The 20,539-nt window shown below is 49.4% G+C and overlaps 1 protein-coding gene across 3 annotated transcripts in view; it reads left to right on the forward strand.

Moving 5' to 3' along the window:
- The window catches only part of LOC146788821 (BTB/POZ domain-containing protein KCTD12-like), a 731,043-nt gene that overhangs the window by 544,936 nt on the left and 165,568 nt on the right, over positions 1–20,539 (forward strand). The gene's annotated exons all lie outside the window — the stretch shown is intronic.

Consider the following 20,539-nt stretch of genomic DNA (forward strand, 5'->3'; position numbering starts at 1 on the left):
TATCACACTACTGTCATAAGGTTGGATTTAATACAACTTTAATGTGATCCTCCGCTTCAAAGGATGCAGTAGGCATCCATATTGATCGAGGAGTGGACCTCACCTCGCCTGGAACCTTACTCAGGACTAAGAGGCCCCGCTCTATTCGTCGTTGCCTCGAAATGACATCTGAGTCGGGGAATGAAGGGGTAGAGAGCCATCTGCTCTCCTGGGCCTGCAACAATGCACATCCTGGGCGAGGTGCGAAGTCTCCTCCCCCAGGATGGGCAGGGGAAGCTTCAAAGGCATTACGCCTTTGTGAGCTTCTCCAGGCCACTTGCAGTACCCAGCAACTGGCCCCTACTGGTTCTCAACCCCCTCCCTGGTGGGAAGACTGGCCGGAAACCCCAAGGAAGGACAGGGGGTGTGCCAGCCTCTGCCAACCCCACCCCTTAGGTGGGAGAGGCGAGGTGAAGCACGTCCCCGGGCTCTCGCCATCTTGAAGATGGGGAGCCCTGCCCAATCAGGACTAGGCCACTGCCCCCTTCCCACAGGAGAGAGGCAGGATAGGGGGTGTACCCACCCCAGGGCAGGGACCCAGTGGTCCCTGCCCCTTACCTACCTGTAACGCCCCTAAATTTAGTATTTAGGGGCACTCTGAACCTTCCTTCCTCAGATCCCGATTCAACAACAAACAAGAAGATCAAGAAACCAGAAGACCTGCCGCGCAGCTGCTAACAAAAGGACGACATCAACTGACTTGGCTCCAGCCCTACCGGCCTGTTGATCCTTGAACCTGCTCCTGTGGAACTCCGTCGCCTTCAGTGGTCAGCAACCTCAAAAACCCCGGAGGACCTGACCACCTTGAGACTCTACCAAGACTGGGACTCCCACGAGCAGTGGCTCTGCTCAAAGCAAATTTCTAACCCCTGGCATCAGCCCGGAACCGCGAACCCTGCACACTCTGCACCCGCCAAGCCAGGCCTGTGCCGGAGTGAACAAAGACCCCGAGGACGTCCCCCCGGCGACTGTGACCCCGAATCCGGCACCCAAGGACTCACCTCGACGCTCCTGACAACGCCTGCAGCCTCAGAACCAGGTACCCCCAACCGCAATCAACAGAGGGTAAGATTTCCCGACACCAAAAGGCACCCCTGCACCCCGCACCCTGCGGCCTCCTGTGCCCAACTCCTGGGTACCTACCTATCCTCCAACTACCCAACTTACCTCTCGAAGTGGTGGTGGCACCTGAAGAATCTTCGTCCCCGAGCTTGCAGCCTTTGTTCAACCAGGAGCTTTCCCATTGAAACCCATTGAGCGCCCGAAGGCTCAAAAGCACCCCTAACCCAGCCGCCCGAGTGGCCCTGGAAGTGCAACCTTTACACCTATCTACTTCCCCATTTGCCCTGAGCAAGTGACCAGGAGCCCAGCTCACACATCGGCATGGCCTGCTAGTCAGCAGCCACCAACCAAGGCCCCTCTGCCTCCCATAGGATAACATTGGGCCTAACTCCCTCTGCACCCGGCTGCCCCTGTGCCGCTGAGGGTGTAACAACTGTACCTACCTGACCCTGGGAGACCCCTGAGTCTGTGCCCTGAACCTTAACTCTGCCAGTCGAGTACTTACCCAAAAACTGATAACCCAATTTTCCTCCATAGGGTAACATTGACTGGTTTCCTCTGAAATTTCTTCTAAGTGTGGAGTTTCTAAAACTTAAAATATTCACCAAAAATCAACCGAGTAACGAAAACAAAAATACTCACCTGCTATTAGGAGAGATCACAGTGCTGGATCTTTGTGCCCAGCACTGACCCTGAAAAATATTCACAACCGTATTTACCAGTAACTTAATTTTCTTCCAGAGGAAATCATTTGACTGTTTTTCTGTGAAATTTCTTCTAAGTGTCGATTTTTGCAAACGACAAATATTCTTTAACAATCGTACCAACTGTGAAAACGTAATTACTTACCTGTTTTAGATAGATGTTCCAGCACTGAGCCTAGTAGCCCAGCATTGGATTACAAAAGTAACGAGAACATACTTTACCTGTAACTTGAATTTTCTTCCATAGGGAACCATTGACTGTTTTTCTATGAAATTTCTTTTAAGTGTCGATTTTGCAAACTTATAAATATTCCTTAAAAATCGCCTGTATAATTTAACGCGGTTTCTCAACTGCTTAGAGGTGGTACACTAGTGCTGGGTCTAGGATCCAATATTGACCTAGAAAAAGTAACCATAACCCCACTTACCTGCTAAGTGAATTTCCTTCCATAGGATAACATTGGTAATTTGATCAGATAAAAGTTTCTAAGTGTCATCTTTTAAAATAGCAAAATATTGCTTAAAAATCACAACAGTAACTAAAACGAATTTACTCACTTGTTTCCAAGAACTGCCCCAGGACTGAATCTAGGATCCAGTCCTGGAGTTAGGAAAGTAATCTTGAAAGTAATCAATTGCATATAACTTAAAATTCCCATTGAGCTCAATGTATTATTGTGTTTAAAATTGTGTTGCCTATTGCAACAAACTGTAACTATTATCTGCACAAGTCAATGGCCTATTGCAAAGTATTTAACTAAAGCATCTCATTCTGAGAAAGTATATTTTAATACCTATTGTCGGTTCTAAAATAAAACAACCATATATTTTTATATATAAACCATTGGCCTAGAGTTCAGTTCTTGAGTGTGTGAGACCATTTGCTGACTGAGTGTGTACAACAAATGCTTTACACTGTCCTCTGATACTGCCTTACTGCTCGACCAAGCTACCACTTTAGAGAGTAAGGTTCTATCTAACTTTAAACTCTGTCAAACCCTGGGGGACTGTGGACTCTGTACACCCTGTACCTATTTGGGAACAGTATATACAGAGACACTTTCTCACAATGGGTACCAAAGGGGTTCCATACATTCTAAAGGAGCTCCTCGATTCAGGACAGCCCTTTAGGATCATATCTTTTGATTCCTCAGTATTCATCTGTAACCTCTTTGTGTTGCAGCAGCTTTCAAAGGCTTTCAAGAGCTTATGCCTCTTCAGCAAAAAATAGAATCGCCATTGTATGGCCCCCAAAGACCGGTACATCAAGATTCAAGGTAGTCAGGTACCGGACGGCATCATTGATGAATATATTAAACACAGCTGGGGGCCAGGAGGCACCCCTGTCTGATCCCAATATTAACATTGAAGCTTTCAGGCGTTTCTCCTCTTACGCCAAATATATCCCAAGCAGTATTATCACGTATGACAGCTTCATGCGGGTATGAGACAGCCCTGGGCTGACGGTGTTTGCCAAAGTAGGTCTCGGTTTACAGTATCAAAGGCCATTTTTAAATCCATAGATGTCAAATATAGTTTCGATTTGCTGATGCTTGTTTATTTCAGGCCGATGTTAAATAGCCACATTGCTTGGTCAGTTGCCTGCCTGAGATGCATCGATGGTCCCGTTGTCGCCCGTCCAATCGTCTAAGCGAGTGTGTAAGAGCTTTGCATATATTTTCGTTGCTGCTTTGAGTAGAGAGATCGGTCGATAATTGGCTGGATCGTCCCAAGTACCTTTCTGATGGAGACAGACGATTGTGGCAGATTTCCACGAGGCCGGTGGTACCATCCCTTGAGTCCATAACACATTGTAGACAGAGGTTAAGATGGGTACCCATGTAGTGAGCTCCGGTCTCACTCTATCTGTTGGAATCCGGTCGGCCCTGGGGCCCTGTGCCCTTTCTGGCTGAGGATTGCTGGACGCACTTCACCTCCAGAGAATTCCTCGTCTAACAGTTTGCCTCCTGGTGTGCTGGGTGGGGCGGCGCTTTGAATCTCCTCCATTGAGTACTCTTCGTTCATCTTCGGCTCCCTCAGATACTTCGCTCGGGATGGGATTTCTGTGGCTGGCAGAGCGGTACAGTGATGGAAAATAGTTAAACCAGGAGTCGGACATGATGGTGCTCTCTGAATGTTTTTGGGTGCCTTACCATTCCCATCTTACTAGCTCCCAGAAGCGCCCGCCAGAGCTTCCGTGATTACCTGCCAAGCCTTTCCCTGCACCTGGCTTTTTTTGTATTCAACAAGACACTTTTACCTCTGTCTTCGTGTTTTTTTGCCGTTTTCCCCCATCAGGAGTAATGCGCCTTCTTTTCAACGCCAGTAGGAGCGCTGTTTTTAGCTCGTTGCCTTCCTGATCGAACCATTCAATGTGAGGGGCTTACTATTAGGAGTATGTCTACTTCTAGGGTCAAATTACCGAATGTTTGGCCACCGAGACAGATTAAGATTTCAAATCTTGAGATTAACTCTGGGGGCCATATTCACAAGCAGCTATCGCCAACTTAACGGCACTTTATCGCAACCAAAGTTGTGATAAACGTATCGCCCCAATCACAAACTGGTGTTAACAACCCACAGCACCAGTTTACCCACGATAGCAGCCACAAAAAACATCACCACGGATGACCCCAGCAACTATCGCTAATGAGATGCAGAGTAGGCGTTCCCGTGCCAAGAGCAGCGACAGCACCACTCCACAACATTCACAACGAACAGCCAGAACTGCAACGGGCAGACGACAGGCAAAACATGACTCGTCCAGAACGGCAAGGTGTGCTGAGACCGTTGTCACCCGTGATGATCGTTCTCCATTTTTGCCTCACCATTTTCTGAACCTCAACATGTTCCCATGCTGTGTGTAAGCGCCTTAAGCCTGTCTCTGCCTGTCGTGGCCTTTGCCTCGTCCGTACTGACACGCACATGCCAATAAAGTCTATACTAATCCACTGGTGTCTAACTGTGATGAGTGTTGAATCAATTGTCCACTCGTGTGCCACAATGAGCATCGCCCCTACACAGGGAGGAACTGACTGACGCATGTACAATGGGGGTGGCTCCCTTTTGCAAGCTTCACCTCTGTGGGCCAGACATTGTTTTGGGATAGTTGCTGGCCGACCTGTGCACTTACGTGACTTCTGCAATGTGAGTATGGTGTCCAAACTCAGACCATGTGTAGCTATGTCATGAATTGGAACAGGACGTGGCCACACAGATGTGTGCGTGTAGGTATGCGATGTGAAGTTCGGTTGTCACATGTGATGTAGGAAACCACCTCTGGCCTTCTACCGATTGGGCATTCCTACACACAGCCCTATTCAATACATGGACGTGTGCCTACGTTGGGGGGTTGTGAGACTGTAGTGAATGTGCAATGGGGACACCGCTAGTACTCACCTCCCCAGTCATCCAATTGGCCATGTGTTTCAGGGATACACATACGTGTAGATGTCAGTCACCAGGGTGTACCTACATGTGCATCATTGTCCCTACATCCCGCCATACTGCAATACGTAAGTGAAAATAGTCATGACACATATGTGTCATTTAGAATGTTTTATTCACATTCAGGTGATTGATGGAGCTGGAGCTGTACATGGCCATCCAAGCCCACATCACATGGAAGCGCAGCGGTGGGCCAAACAGAGTCCTTTGGGGATTGAAAAGTGATTTGGACGAGGAGGAGTGCAGTCCACATCAGGGTTGCTGTGTAATTGTCCCGCAGTGAAGCTGTGGCAGTCCGTGTCGGGGTCCGGGTGAATGTCGCAGAGTATTCCGGGGTCAGTGGGAGGTGTTGTTCCAGGGCATGATGCATAGGGCAGAACCAGGCAGGGACATGCCATATGGCAGTGATGGATGCTACTGCCTCCTTCCTCACACAGTAATTTCCATCCCCATCTTACTCCCCTGATACGGGTTCTGTGTCTGGTGTGTCCGGTGTGTGTGGTGGTGTAATGGCTGCATCACTGGGTGCCACTGACACATCAGACTGCGAAGGTGATGGGGCTGCATCGCCGTGTGCCACTGACACATCAGGGATCGGAGCTGTGTGTGTCGATGTTCCCGCTGCAGCCATCTGTGACAGGCTCAGTGGCTTCAATGGCAAGATGATGTACTGCAGGTCATTGAAGTTCCCAGCTTCTGCTTGCTGGTGTCCAGACGTGGCAGCCAGACATCCAGCCTGCATCTGCTCAATGGTCTCCATTGCCCTCCGCAGCTGTGCCAACTCTGTGCTGTCATCGCTGGTGCCTGTCTGACCAGACAGTTCTTGTATCCGATTAATGGCCCCAGCGAAGTCAGCCAAGGTCTGTGGTGGAGCATGGTGCGGACAGGGTGTGTCCGATAGGGACTGTATGTGGTCCATGATGGGACTCAGACACCCACGTATGGCATCGAGTTTGGCTGCCACGAGCTTGAAACCCAGCTGCAGCTGATCAGCCAACTCCACCTGGCATGCACACACACGCTGTTTGAACTCCATGTATTGGTCGGGGGGGTCATGGGAGACAGCTGTGGTGGTGTGTGTTTTCTGCTGTGTGGTCTGTGCAGGTGGTGGGGTCACCTCGAGGCAGCTGGCCTGCCCTGCTCCTGGTTATGGGGTGCGGAGGCTGTCTATCATCCATTGGAGGTTGTCCTGACATATGTGCAGGTTGTCCTCTTCATCATCACTGATGGGAAGTGTCGTGTGCTCTGCAGGAGTTCTTCTTTGTCCCTCTGAAATGTAAAGGGGTGATGCAGGTTAACAGTGTTGTACATGTATGTTAAAGGATTGCAGGTGTTTAAATTCAGACTGCATGCCAATGTACATTGTGACTGTTTTGGTGGAGCTGGTTATTTGATGGTAGTCAGTGTGTTTACCGACTACATGACGGATGTGTGGTAGTACCCGTACATTATCATCACATAGTGTCAGGCAATGCCAGATGTGAGTGGACAGTTACTACGCACAAGCCGAACATGTTGTGAACTCTGTCCTCTGGTGTTGTGCATTGTACCACGTTGCCGTCATTGCTGATGTACTGTGATTGCTATGTGTGTGTGCTGCATTGTGGGGGAGTTGCCCCTACAGCTCTGATTTCGTGTACACATCTCCCTTTGAGGTGGGGTGCCTTTGGATTTTGTCCTTTTCGGGGGCTGTATTGTTTTTGACTTGGGTCATATGTGCTCCCGGACAGATTTTGTGGTCTGGTGCATTGTTTGTCTGCTGCGTATGTTGTGCGGCATGGGTTGTGGGTGCACGTGGATATATCAGAGTGTGACCCGCTTCTTTTATGGATATAAACTGCACTGGGACACCTCCATGTCGATTTGTGGGCCATGGCATGTATTGTGACTGCAGCCATGCTATCTGTCATGCAGTATCACTTGCATAGTCAGTGTGGGTCACAGAGCCGCTGCTTTCCTGGTTTCAGCACATGTGCATGGGTCGGTTTTGATGTTGGTGGTGGGGAGGGGGGCCCCCTTTGTACACATAGTGGATGGTGGCCTACTTGGTGTTTCTATGTGTGCTGCAGTGTGCCAAGGCTGTCAGGGACATGCTGCATGATCATTGTGGGTGTGCAGTGTGTGCCACATATTGGTGCATGTGTGCCATTGTGCCCATCTCCCCCGTCCTCCCAGTCCCTGGTCGTTACTCACCCTGTTGCTGTTGGGTCAGGTCATTTCGAGCTGTGTCCAGGACTACAACCCCTGCCACCGTCTCCACACTGCTGACTGTGGCCACCATTTCCTCCAGCTCGTCCAGCTCCTCTTGTGTCGCAGGACTCCCACCTCCAGTCGCCGTTGCTACATTCCTGTTGGCGGCGAGTTTCTCCTTCGTTTGGCTGTGCACTTCATGCCAGCACCTCCTGACCTCCTCCATTGACCTCCTCGGCACTTCAATTGCATTGACGTTGGTGACGATGGAGTGCCATATTTCCGTTTGTGTTGCCAGTGCCGCAGTGGAGGTGACGAACAGTTGTTGATGGTGTTCTGTCACCTCCGTGACGATGATCCGGTCTTGCTGCAGACTGAACCCCATCTTCCTCTTCCTCTTCTCCTTGCCCTTCCCTGACCCCGGGGTTCCATGCTGGTCCTCCGTGGGGCTTGTGGAGTTTGGCCTGTCCTCTTCACTCGGTCCGGGTGCATGCATCCATGTTGCTACCCAGTTTGAATTGGTTTTGGTGTTTTTTTGTTTGTTTCTTTTAGAGTGCATTTTCCCGCCAGTCGAGTGGGATCTGCAGGCCTGTGGCTGGTTTTCGCTAATTTATTTACCGCGATTGGCCTCATCGCATGAATTTTTGAGTTCGCATTTCGCATTTTTGTGGTGTGGCGTTGGATTTTGCGCTGCCATTTGATGTGTTATCTGGTGACTATCGCATGCTACCGCCGCATTGTGAATACTTGGTTGGCACGGCGTAATTTTCCCGCAATGGGCTGCGATGTTGAGAGTTGCGTTAGGCTACTCTTGCGGTAGTTATCACACGTTCTTGTGAATATACCCCTGAGTCTTTAGGGTCTGTTATCTCCTGATATTCTCTAATCATATTTTTCTGGAGGCCAATATTACGCCTGCTATGCTGATGTAAGGCTATTAACTTTCTGTTTGTTGTTAACTGTCATTCCCCTCCCCTTAATTCATGGATGGAAGTAATGTTCAAGTTAACCCTCCATGTCAATTTCAAGGCCATCAACCAACTGCCATGATTCAAAGTTGACTGAAATGTAATCGATCAAGCTTGCACGCCTCCCTGATCGGAAGGTGGAATGCGTGGGTTAATCCGAGGGCATAGATCCATTTAAGGAGGCGCAGATAATTTTTAAACGCAAAGGACGCAAAGGAGGTACCGCTCTTTTAGGTACGGATTGGCAGAGATCAAAGAAACGTTGGTCTGCGGATATCATAAATGTGCAGTACTTGCTTTAAGTGGGATGAAAAAACTAGGGGTCTCTCAAAGGCGCGTGGTCAATGTAATTAAGGGTGTGGCCTAAAAACACGTAGGCTAAAAGTCTGCGCTGAGCATAGTGTTTCGCCCGACTTGTAGTTTGCTGTTTCTGTCATTGCATCCAGATATGCGATACAACAAGTAACATCCTAAATACAACAAGTCAGGACTATTGGCTTTGTCAATGGTTTTTGGTTGCATAAGATAAATAAGCAGCAACTATGGCTTGTTTATAATATTTTAAAAGCTTCCAATTAAAGCCCTGGTGACACCACGACAATGTTGCTGCTCCCGAGTTTAAAAAAGTGAAGGGAAATCAGATAGAAAATGACTCTCTTTAAAGGATTTCCCTTCCCATACAACGCTCACCTGGCATGATGTCATGCTGTAACTTCTCCCCCAGTGAGAAGTGAGCAGTGTGAGCAGCGAACATCGATGTGCTTGCTGTCACTGCAGTCCGGAAAAAACACGGACCGCCTGTGATGGGGCACAAAACAGAGCCCGATGGGGACCCGTTTCCAGGCCCCCTTTAAAAAACTGACGGTGCTCAGACCTGGTGAGACCCGGCCCACTGAAAGCCCTGGCAGTGCATCTAGGTTAGCTAGTGTGTCATCGGGTTTGGTGTTAAAGTCCCTGAAGTCCAAAAAGGATTTGCTGCCTTGATCGCGAGTGAATAAGGTGTGAAGATGACATAGAATTTTGTCCGGAAAGGCTAGCTTGCTTCCCTCGCTCGTTCAGTTGCGTATAGCATACTGATTGTAGAGCCGGCAGCATATAAACATTCATTATGTCTAGCTCCAAAGGTCACTGGAAATCATTAACACTTGGATATTCTTGTTACTTTGGGAAAATACTTGACCATAGGTGCCCAATTTGGAGGTTAGTCCACCTCTCGCCCCCCCCCCCTTTTGTTTCCTTTGTGGCTTTTGTAGTGTATGCAGAAAAAATATGCACTGTGATGTCACCCATTGGTCGCATCTCCTGGAAACAGCAAATTGTTTTTGATTTAACAAACGTTACCCAATACTTATTGTCTAATTTTGGTTTCAGGCCTGCGGTGTTTCAACTTAGCACTGTTATCCGAGTCATGGTGTCTGAGCCGATGGCTAACTCCTATGGGGGGTGGACTGCCAATGCTGCCAATCCCGGAAGAGCTCTATACGCACCGGTGGATTTGAGGGTGGACAGTCCCAGACTAATCCTCCATGGTCCATGGTCACAGGGCCACATGGCCATCTTCCTTCTCATGACAGGCCTCTCCTTTGAAAGAAATGGCTCCCAACAGCCACCAGAGTCTTGCTGCATTTTCAAATTTAAGTCGGAAGGTAGGGTCTTCATACAGGAGGCCGAGGCCACTCAGGTAAGAGCTAAGTTGTTTATTTCATGTTAGGTTCTCACATTACAGCAACAGTAGGTAGGGCCTGTCAAAGCTTCATCCTTCCTCCAACTGACCCTATCTTCCAGCTTCGACTCCCGGGTACAAACCAACACTCTATGCATCATTTACTCTCAGCATTCCAGACACCAGAGGTACAGGAATAGGGACACTCAGGGTACCACATTTAGCAAAGTAACATTCTATGACATCATTTAGTCCCAGCATTCCAGACACCAGAGGTACAGGAACGGGGACACTCAGGGTACCACATTCAGCAAAGTAACATTCTATGACATCATTTACTCCCAGCATTCCAGACACCAGAGGTACAGGAACGGGGACACTCAGGGTACCACATTTAGCAAAGTAACATTCTATGGCTTCATATACTCTCAGCATTCCAGACACCAGAAGTGCAGTAATAGGGACACTCAGGAGACCACATTCAGCAAAGTAACATTCTATGGCATCCTTTACTCCCAGCATTCCAGACACCAGAGGCACAGGAATGGGGACACTCAGGAGACCACTTTCATCAAAGTAACATTCAATGGCATCATTTACTCTCAGCATTCCAGACACCAGACGTACAGGAACGGGGACACTCAGGGTACCCCATTCAGCAAGGTAACATTCTATGGCATTATATACTATCAGCATTCCAGACACCAGAGGTATAGGAATAGGGACACTCAGGAGACCACATTCAGCAAAGAAACAATCTGTGGCATCATTTACTCTCAGCATTCCAGACACCAGAGGTACAGGAATGGGGACACTCAGGGTACCACATTCAGCAAAGTAATATTCTATGGCATTATATGCTCTCAGCATTCCAGACACCAGACACACAGGAACGGGGACACTCAGGGTACCCCATTCAGCAAGGTAACATTCTATGGCATTATATACTATCAGCATTCCAGACACCAGAGGCACAGGAACGGGGACACTTAGGAGACCACATTCAGCAAAGTAATATTCTATGGCATCATATGCTCTCAGCATTCCAGACACCAGAGGCACAGGAACGAGGACACTCAGGATACCATATTCAGCAAAGTAACACTCTGTGGCATCATTTACTCTCAGCATTCAGACTCCAGACGTACAGGAACGGGTACACTCGGGGTACCACATTCAGCAAGGTGACATTTTAATGAACATCTGAGTCATAAACCACAGCTAGTGTTCCTCCCAAAAAAGTGGTCCAGTCCCATCCTGTCTTGCCCCGTATAGGTGAGTACAGGCAGTGGTCACAGTGGGAGGGATCTAAGGGGCACGATATGCCCATACTTTTTTTATGAAAAGGCATCCGCCCCAGGACCGTTAATTCCGAGAGTTGAAATGCTTTAGCTGAATTGTAAAACGAACAGATGATGGACGGAATGCTGAACAAATCAAAAATTCACACCCATTCACAGATCTGATTTAAAACCATTGTGTTTTTTGCACGCACAGCCTATCGCCGATTTCAGGGCATCACCCCTCATCAGCCAGTCTAGCTTGAATCCAGTGGCACAGTGAGCCTGGGACCCACAAAAAAACGAGCGATTCAACCCAGATCTGTGACTGGGGGTGAATGTTTGATTTGTTCAGCATTCCATTCATCATCTGTTCTTTTTGCATTTGTTGCCCTAAGTGGGAAGGGAATGCCCAGGAGTGGGTCCTGTGCTCGCTACGCCACCAGATTCAAGCTAGCCTGGCTGATGAGGGGTTATACCCAGGATGCTTGTTTCCTGTCCAGGGTGGACCTGGCCTGCAGTTCGGGGTAGACTGTTCCCTGGGGAGCAGGGTCAAGACTGATTTGTATATGACTAGTTCCAAACTTGGGTGGTGTGGTGAGCAAAAAAACTATGGATTAAACCCGGATCTGTGACTGGGGGTGAATGTTAGATTTGTTCAGCATTCTGTCCATCATCTGTTCTTTTTGTGTTCAGCTGACGTGTAAGGCAGGGAGTCTCCTGTGCTGTGAACCAGACGGAAGGGCAGACAGAAGCCTTCTTGCCCGGGTGCCTGCTTGCCTGATAGAAATGTGACTGTGCGCAACTGGTTAATCTGCAAATGTAAAGGGTCTCTGGAAGCTGGTATTGGCTTTAATTGATGGAATCACTTGAAGTTTTCTGATGACACAGATTTATTTTTTGAGAGTTTTATGGAAGGGAGCTACCAGCAAAGCTGTAAAATGTGACCTTATAAAAGGGAATCATAAAAAATGCACTATGTCCAGTCTAGGCATTACTTAATCTATATTTTGGAAGCACACTTTTTTATCTGAAACTTTTTTGCGTGTTTTGTGGCAGCTATCTAGTACTGTGAGTAATGCACGTGTAATAATTATGACTTGCATGTTCCCAGTGCTTTCTGTCACAGACTGGGACCTCATCTCACTAAACATACACAAGTCAGTATTCTCCACTGCACCAACCAGGATTCAATTCTGTGGCTCTCCGATGCAGGGCATCAACTGACAGAGGTTTCCTAATGTACGATAGTGCGTTTTCTCACTGACTAACATAACTTCCATTTCATTTTTATTTAAGCTGTGTGTTATTTTATATCTGAAGGTGAAAGACCCCAAAAGTTACAGAATATTTTGTTTTTTAGGCTCCACGCTCACTCACCCGTCTCCATTTTGTGCAGCCTCATAGTTCCCATACTTTTTAAAGTGCACTTCGACCACTGGGTAAAGGGCGCTATAGCAAGTGCAGATAACAGATCTGTTGTAACATGGCCAGAGAGGCTCCTCTAATGAATGGATGGGTAAGTGGAAGAGTGGATGGATGGATGAGTGAAAGGGTGAATGGATGGATGGATGAGTGAAAAGCTGGATGGGGATGGATGACTGAAAAGGTGAATGTAGGGATGGATGACTGAAAGAGTGGATGAATGAATGAATGGATAGGTTCGTAGATGGATGGATAGGTGTGGATATGGATGGTCGGAGGGATGGAAGGACAGAATGGTGAAAGACTGAATGATGGATGAAGGGATGAATGGATGACAGAATGTTAGGGTGAAGTGGTGGCTATCAGCAGGTGGATGGAAGGCTGAAAGGATGAATGGATAGATGCTTGGATGGAAGAGAGAAGCGAGCTCTTCTGGAGAGGGTCGCAATGACGTGCTTTGCTTGCTTGGTCCCGTCAGAGCTATGGTTCAAAGTGGGGCTCCTCTTTATGCAGACTTTGGGGCACTGAAAGTAACATTGGGGGGCCTTTAATGGGTAAGAGAGTGCTAGAACATCCTAGAATGTGTTGAGTTCCCTCTATGAAGGTCCTTGTGAAATACTGTGAACCTCCTTGGAAGGCGCTTGAGCCTGTCTGACGTGCACATGTGCTCCTGGCTGCCAGGTGCAGAGCTGCAAACCGGCAATGACTGACTGAAGGCGCTCTGAGATCACGTGCTGGGCTCGGTGAACCGGAAGTGCGCATCAACCAAATAAGTGAACGTGCCACAACCAACGTGAATAAAGTGCCAACACTACACGTTTCTTCCCCAATCAGAGCTCTGCGCCTTGTAAAGCTCATTCGCTTCTCCTGATTCTGGTTCTTTCTGAGATAACAATAGTGGCGTCACCCCCCAGGAGCATGACGGTACAGGAAGTGATGTCATATACCGCTTGAAATGAGACTTTGCATTCATGACGGTTTCTTATAATAATCTATTAATAACTAATAAGTTACTGAAACATATTATTAAACCAGGTTTGAAAGTTCTTAGGCCTGACATCAGAGGAAGCCCTGTCAGGAACCGTTGCATATCAATGACAACATAAGAACTGATGTCAGTGACTCGATACAAAATGTAAATAAATATAAGGTTACTAAGGTAGTCTTAGAAAAGTGGCGGCGCAGCCCTCTGGTGTATTCAAAGTTGCCCCTCCCCCTCCCCCTGAGCGGTCTGTAGGAGAGGTCCCACTGTGGTGGAAGTCCCTCCTGATCCCTGTAGGATGCTGCCTGGCCCACTCTAGAGCCTCGAATACAGCCCCATTTATAGTCTAGGTGCTAGCCCTCCTGAACAGATGTGCTATTTAGCTGGCGTGAGTAAGAGCTCAACCCAACCTCTAAACGAGTGAGTGTCACTCACAATGAGTGAGACTTGAGATGTCTGATTATAAGTGACTGATGACAGCCACATCCAGTCGCTAACGCCAGCTTAAGTAATGGCAACAAGCACATGTACTTCTAAGATATCAGTAGCCCAATGGCCACAGGGCTGAAGGTAGAAAGAGAGAGGTGACATCTATTACCACGTCCTGCCCTGAAGATCACAACTAACTGAGCCAGGTGGCTGGTACAAATTAAGTGCACTGGCTTGTGATTTGGAAGCATACCATGTGCAAATGTACGACAACATGGAAGTTTGAGCCGCCTGCTTCCACGGGTTCTATTTCTCTGAGCAGGCAGGCGCGCGTTCTGCGTTGTAGGTCCTCTCTTCTCCAGCTCGTGGTCCATTGTGGCTTTGCAACGAGCAGCTACTGAAGAAGAAAGTTAAAACCACTTCCATCCCCCCCACCCCCTCATCGCCCATAAGGATGCATGCCATCCACAAAGGATTCCTCATAACAGGTGCCATGAGGCCAGGATGGAGGCGCTTTGAGGTGATGTAGTCTGCTGTGGGCAATATAAATACTCCAAGATAAATATGTAATTGACTGAGGGTCGCCTTGTATCCCCCTAACTCAGCTGCACGCGCTGCCAGCATGCCTTTGTGCTGATGCCACCCATGAGCGCTTGTCTGGAAGCCATTTTATCGCCTCCTACGCACCTCGTCCACAGGCCTTGGTCGACTGATGCCAGGAGAGCTCCCGCCTTCGCAACTCTCTCTGTTCTCAAGAACAAAAGTACAAAAAAAACGTCCCCTGCAGCAGTAGATGTGGTTGCGAAGAGTTGGCACAACGCCTATCCACCGGGGTGTTTGGCTCTTGGGATAAAGTGCTGGCCGATCTGTGGGTTTTGGTTGGCCTGACTTCCTGTCATAGAGTGGCGGGCGGCCAAGGCACTGATGCAATCGCCTGGATCTGGCATGTGCTCAGGAAATGGCAGCCACGTGCTGATGTGCTAAGTGAAGAATGGCGCCAAAAGCATCAAGCAACACACATGCAAGACAGACACTGCAGTACCATGCCAGACCACTGCGAGCGCTAGAACTAGGCAGGACATTTGCTGGTTAGATTTTGTTGGCAGGACTGGGACCAATATTTTTCTGGCAAAGCTGGGCTTTTTATTTTAAGGGCTGGAAAAAAACTGGGGAAATCGTCAAAAGCCGGTATTTTCCATAATGTAAAATAAATGTAATACAACTCATAGAGTAATAATTCAAATCAAATGTGTTCAGGAGCTCTTTAAGCCGTCGATAAACGAAGAGCAAAACAAATAAAGACAGAATGAACGTGTTATAAAAGAATACAGAGCATCGCACACACGCGTTTGTACGCAAGGACCAGCTTCTGGAGATTTCAGAATCTCGGATTATGAACAAAGAGCAGGACTTTTTCACTGAGAAAGGTGGCAACCCTAGTTGGCAGTTAGCAAACTTCAGGCCACCATCTCTTTCTGGTCTTCCTACTTCCCAGACTGCTTCGGCATGGTAGACCCGGCTACACCTCGGCTCACACATCCCTAGCGCTTCTTCATCTTCGGCTGCCCTGGGCCTGTTTGAGCTCTCTTCCTGGTTTTCTCACCAGCGCTGATGCTTGAAGCAGGTCCCTCTTTGAAGACCGCCATCGGAAGCTCTCTCTGCTCTCAGTATAGTGAGGTGGAAGTCGTCACTGTTTGGGAGGGCACAGCGGTTACCATATCGGGCCCCTCAGAGGTTCCATTGTTCCCCGGAAGAGTTACCCCCAACAGGTTGAGAGCTAGCTAAGTGGGGAATCCTCCCCCTCCTTTGGGCTCTTGCTTTGGTTCTCCCCTGACAAGGAGATCCCAAATCCACGCACCTTCCTGCTGGTTCTGTAAGACAAAGACTCCGGATGGACTAGTATGTGGAAAAGGACAGGATCTGCCAGAAACCGATCCGAGAGCTGAACCTGGGAAAACACCACCTCTGCCCACAAACGTTATAGAAGCATGGGGGGACAGGATCCACCAGTCATCAACCCTAGCTTAGGATCCCACTGCAGCGGAGATGGAGGGACTTTGCTGTGTTCCAGGTTGGGCCACTTAGGGCCAACTCTAGCGTGACTAGTCAGGGTCCAGGAAGCTGGAGGTTCTGCCGCCGGCTAGAGGAGCCGCCTTGAGCCTGCGTCTGCCACACACAATGAAGGTCGCCTTTATTCATCCAGATCTTTTCGGATAATAGCACATTGGATTCTGAGGTAAGTAGTTTCAATTTTAATCCTCCAAGGTATAGGCCTACTAGTCCCGCAGTGCAGGTGGCTATGAACTGGAATGTCTAGTGTGGGGGATGAGAGTGGCCCAGTACAGTATGTCCATCTTTGTGTCCTTGTCACCGAGGGCCACTCTTGTGGGCTCACTTTCATGGGAGAGGCCAGGGGTGCTCACTGACCTGCTCTTTCCAGGACATGCAAGTGAGTGCTTGAGTTCATCTTTAAGTGGTGGAAGATGGCCGCTCAGAGTGGTGAAGGGAGAAGGTCCAGATGGAGCTCAGAGAGGTGAAGGGAGAAGGTCCAGATGGAGCTCAGAGAGGTGAAGGGAGAAGGTCCAGATGGAGCTCAGAGTGGTGAAGGGAGAAGGTCCAGATGGAGCTCAGAGAGGTGAAGCATGAAGGTCCAGATGGAGCTCAGAGTGGTGAAGGGAGAAGGTCCAGATGGAGCTCAGAGAGGTGAAGGGAGAAGGTCCAGATGGAGCTCACAGTGGTGAAGGGAGAAGGTCCAGATGGCCGCTCAGAATGGGGAAGGGAGAAGGTCTAGATGGCCGTTCAGAGTGGTGAAGGGAGAAGGTCCAGATGGCCGTTCAGAGTGGTGAAAGGAGAAGGTCCAGATGACCGTTCAGAGTGGGGAAGGAGAAGGTCCAGATGGCCATTCAGAGTGGTGAAAGGAGAAGGTCCAGATGGAGCTCAGAGTGGTGAAGGGAAAAGGCCCAGATGGCCGCTCAGAGTGGTGAAGGGAGAAGGTCCAGATGGAGGTCAGAGTGTTGAAGGGAGAAGGTCCAGATGGAGCTCAAAGTGGTGAAGGGAGAAGGTCCATATGCCGCTTAAAATGGTGAAGGAAGAATCTCCAGATAGAGCTCAGAGTGGTGAAGGGAGAAGATCCAGATGGACGCTCAGAGTGGGGAAGGAGAAGGTCCAGATGGCCACTCAGAGTGGGGAAGGGAGAAGGTCTAGATGGCCACTCAGAGTTGTGAAGGGAGAAGGTCCAGTTGCCCACTCACAGTGGTCAAGGGAGAAGGTCCAGATGGAGCTCAGAGTGGTGAAGGGAGAATCTCCAGATGGAGCTCAGAGCGGTGAAGGGAGAAGGTCCAGATGCCACTTAAAGTGGTGAACGGAGAATCTCCAGATGGAACTCAAAGTGGTGAATGGAGAAGGTCCAGATGTCCATTTAGAGTGGTGAAGGCAGAAGGTCTAGATGTCCGCTCAGAGTGGTGAAGGGAGAAGGTCCAGATGAAGCTCAGAGTGGTGAAGGGAGAAGGTCCAAATGGCCGCTCAGAGTGGTGAAGGGAGAAGGTCCAGATGGAGCTCAGAGTGCTGAAGGGAGAATGTCCAGATGGTGCTCAGAGTGGTGAAGGGAGAAGGTCCAGATGGCCGTTCAGAGTGGTGAAGGGAGAAAGTCCAGATGGAGCTCAGAGTGGTGAAAGGAGAATCTCCAGATGGAGCTCAGAGTAGTGAAGGGAGAAGGTCCAGATGGCCGTTCAGAGTGGTGAAGGGAGAAGGTCCAGATGTAGCTCTGAGTGGGAAGGGAGAAGGTCCAGATGGAGCTCAGAGTGGTGAAGGAAGAAGGTCCAGAGCCGCTCAGAGTGGTGAAGGGAGAAGTTCCAGAAACAGCTCAGAGAGGTGAAGGGAAAAGGTCCACATGGCCACTCAGAATAGTGAAAGGAGAAGGTCCAGATGGCCGCTCAGAGTGGTGAAAGGAGAAGGTCCAGATGGCCGCTCAGAGTAGTGAAAGGAGAAGGTCCAGATGGAGCTCAGAGTGGTGAAGAGAGAAGGTCCAGATGGAGCTCAGTGTGGTGAAGGGAGAAGGTCCAGATGGCCGCTCAGAGTAGTGAAGGGAGAAGGTCCAGATGGAGCTCACAGTGGGAAGGGAGAAGGTCCAGATGGCGCACAGAGTGGGAAGGGAGAAGGTCCAGATGGAGCTCAGAGTGGTGAAGGGAGAAGGTCCAGAGCCGCTCAGAGTGGTGAAGGCAGAAGTTCGAGATAGAGCTCAGAGAGGTGAAAGGAGAAGGTCCAGATGGCCGCTCAGAGTGGTCAAAAGAGAAGGTCCAGATGGCCGCTCAGAGTCTTGAAGGCAGAATGTCCTGATGGTGCTCAGAGTGGTGAAGGGAGAATGTCCAGATGGCGCTCAGAATGGTGAAAGGAGAATGTCCATATGGTGCTCAGAGTGGTGAAGGGAGAAGGTCCAGATGGCCGTTCACAGTGGTGAAGGGAGAAGGTCCAGATGGAGCTCACAGTGGTGAAGGGAGAAGGTCCAGATGGAGCTCAGATGGAGCTCAAGAGTGGTGAAGGGAGAAGGTCCAGATGGAGCTCAGAGTGGTGAAGGGAGAAGGTCCAGATGGCCGTTCACAGTGGTGAAGGGAGAAGGTCCAGATGGAGCTCACAGTGGTGAAGGGAGAAGGTCCAGATGGAGCTCAGATGGAGCTCAAGAGTGGTGAAGGGAGAAGGTCCAGATGGAGCTCAGAGTGGTGAAGGGAGAAGGTCCAGATGGCCGTTCACAGTCGTGAAGGGAGAAGGTCCAGATGGAGCTCACAGTGGTGAAGGGAGAAGGTCCAGATGGAGCTCAGATGGAGCTCAAGAGTGGTGAAGGGAGAAGGTCCAGATGGAGCTCAGAGTGGTGAAGGGAGAAGGTCCAGATGGAGCTCAGAGTGGTGAAGGGAGAAGGTCCAGATGGCACTCAGAGTGGTGAAGGGAGAAGGTCCAGATGGAGCTCAGAGTGGTGAAGGGAGAAGGTTCAGATGGCCACTAAGAGTGGTGAAGGGACAAGGTCCAGATGGAGTGCAGAGTGGTGATAGGAGAAGGTCCAGATGGCCGCTCACAGTGGTGAAGGGAGAAGGTCCAGATGGAGCTCAGAGTGGTAAAGGGAGACGGTCCAGATGGAGCTCACAGTGGTGAAGGGAGAAGGTCCAGATGGAGCTCAGGGTGGTGAAGCAAGAAGGTCCAGATGGAGCTCAGAGTGGTGAAGGGGGAAGGTCCAGATGGAGCTCAGAGTGGTGAAGGGAGAAGGTCCAGATGGTGCTCAGAGTGGTGAAGCAAGAAGGTCCAGATGGAGCTCAGAGTGGGAAGGGAGAAAGTCCAGAGCCGCTCAGAGTGGTGAAGCAAGAAGGTCCAGATGGACAGATAGGGCCAAGGCTCTTAGCAAAGAGCAACAGGGCAGGCTTTTCGATTTGGGAGATAAAGCCGGGAAACTAATTGCCTGGCTAGACAGAAAGGAATGGGTGTGCCGCCTTGTTCCGGAGCTTAGAATAGAGGGAGATGTCCTAATCACGGAACCGCAGGAGATAGTGGACAGATTTGCTGAACACTTTCAAACAGTATACACTACAACATCCCCTCATTCGGAGGTAGATTCGCAGGAACTGCTTTGCGATATCAAACTGCCTTGTCTCTCCCCTGACAACCGAAAATATATGGATAGTCCCTTAACAAAGGATGAGATCGCCCAGGCAATTCGCTCCTTAAACTCTGGGAAAGCATTAGGCCCAAACGGACTCCCCATTGAACTTTATAAACTCTGGCCAGATAAACTTGCCCCCCACTTAAAGTCAATGTTTGAGGAGTCTAGAGAAGCAGGGGTGTTACCCCGGGAACAGAGACTGGCCACCATTGTCACCATCCACAAAGAGAGAAAGGTCACGACGGATTGTCCTTCATACAGGCCCATTTCGCTTTTGAACGCAGAGCCCAAAATTTTGGCCAAACTTTTAGCTAATCGATTGATAAAGGTGATCACAACTAGGCCTGGGCGAAAATTTTGTTCCGTTTGCGGAAATTGCGATAATTTGACATTTTCGAATGCGGAAATGTCAAAATTTCCGCATTCCGCAGCTTGCCGATAATTTGTTTCTTGCTCGTGCTGTAAAATAATACATTCTCGCGCGTGCGCGATCGCCTTACCTGAATCCCTGCGTTCGCCGACAAGTTTTCTTGGTCCGGTCGCGTTCTCCATGAGATGTTGTATTGTTTTTAGCCATTTGCGCTGTCTCGCGACAGTTCGCGCCCGCAGTGACGTCATGCGTCGCGCGATCATGTCTTTCTTCTCGCGATCATGCACCGCGAGACAACTGAAAACAAGATTGCCGCGCCCGCGAGCAACCACATTG

The sequence above is a fragment of the Triturus cristatus genome, chromosome 10 (genome assembly GCF_964204655.1).
Source record: "Triturus cristatus chromosome 10, aTriCri1.1, whole genome shotgun sequence".
Taxonomy (NCBI): Eukaryota; Metazoa; Chordata; class Amphibia; order Caudata; family Salamandridae; genus Triturus; species Triturus cristatus.